The sequence below is a fragment of the Solanum tuberosum genome, unplaced genomic scaffold (assembly GCF_000226075.1).
Source record: "Solanum tuberosum cultivar DM 1-3 516 R44 unplaced genomic scaffold, SolTub_3.0 scf00262, whole genome shotgun sequence".
NCBI classification, from domain to species: Eukaryota; Viridiplantae; Streptophyta; class Magnoliopsida; order Solanales; family Solanaceae; genus Solanum; species Solanum tuberosum.
In genome coordinates this window covers 8,245-9,725 of record NW_006239186.1, presented here as the reverse complement: position 1 = coordinate 9,725, position 1,481 = coordinate 8,245, and positions in this window count along the sequence as shown.

Genomic DNA, 1,481 nt, shown 5'->3' with positions numbered 1-1,481 from the left:
AAACTAAAGCATATCTTCATTTAACAGATTTTTTTTAATGTGCGGGTAGTTTTGCTATTTATTTATTTAAAATGATTGATGCACGTTTTTTATTTTATTTTTTCTTTGTTACATTTTCTATTACTATAACCTATTTTAACATTTTTAACTTTTTTGTCCGTTGGTATTTTATTTTTATTTTTTTGTATTTTAAATAGTTTGTTTAAAATTTATTTATTTATATTTTATTTTTGTGGTGTTGACATGTGTCATTCTAATTCTAATTATTGACATGTGTCTATATTTATTTATTTAATTATTGATTATTAATTATTTAAAATAATTTAAAATACTGAAAATTTGTGGTGTTGACATGTGTCATTTTTTTCTTCTCTTTTTATACATAGATAGATATGTGCCCACGCGGACACGCTACTATTTATAATTATGCAATATTTATGATGTCCACGTGGGCACATATATACTTTTAAAATACACTATTAAATAGTGCAGGGGGATAAAAGGTCCTTTTCAAAGTTTGGTGTCGTTAAACAATTTCGATCAAAGTTCAGATATATTTCAGACTTTTTTCCCAAAATTCTATGAGCAAAATTCTAGTGAAGGAAAAAGAGTATTCATATCTTTAATACTCATTATGAGTACAATGTGTATTATACTCTTGTTGATTAAAACATCACTCAATTTCTTGTGATGATGTCAAATCTTGTATACTAGCTTCTCAAATGTTGATATTGATAGTGACTTTGTGATCGATTTATTCATGAAGAAGTTGCATTCTTGAACTCATCCAGATATATCATTTTCTGATTTCATAGATATGATGAGGCTTTGAGTTTAACCAAATACATTCTAAAAATCATTCTATTTGTGCCCTTGCTATTGCAATTATATTGCCGATTAAACTTGTTTATAGAAACAATCGTGGACACTTTCATTTGCAATTGATTTTTGTAGAACAAGTTTTTTTTTTTTTTGTATAACAAGATAATAATATTTATAACTTAATACTCTTGTAGAATAAGTTGATATAACTTCAGTGAGTTATGACTTTATGTAGATCAAATAACTTTCCTGCACTTTGCATTACCAACAATTCCTTGACAATTTTGATTAGAGATAACAAGTTCATATCAATATTTTATTGCATTCAAAATATTTTTAAATATAAGTAAACATATGTCTTTCCTACAAAAATATATTATTTCATAAATAGAAATAACAGAATACATAAGTACACTAAGACATGGTACTTTTAAATCATCATGAGATCAAAACTGATTTTTCTTAGGGTGTGTTTGGTATGAACAGAAAATGTTTTCCAATTTTCTCATGTTTGGTTGGATTAAATGTTTTGGAAAATGTTTTCCAAATCAACTCATTTTCCTCAAATTCAAGGAAAATGACTTCTCTTCAAAAATAAAAGAAAACATTTTCCAAAATTTTCCACCAATTTCAAATTACAACTTTTTTGTTGAAAAAAT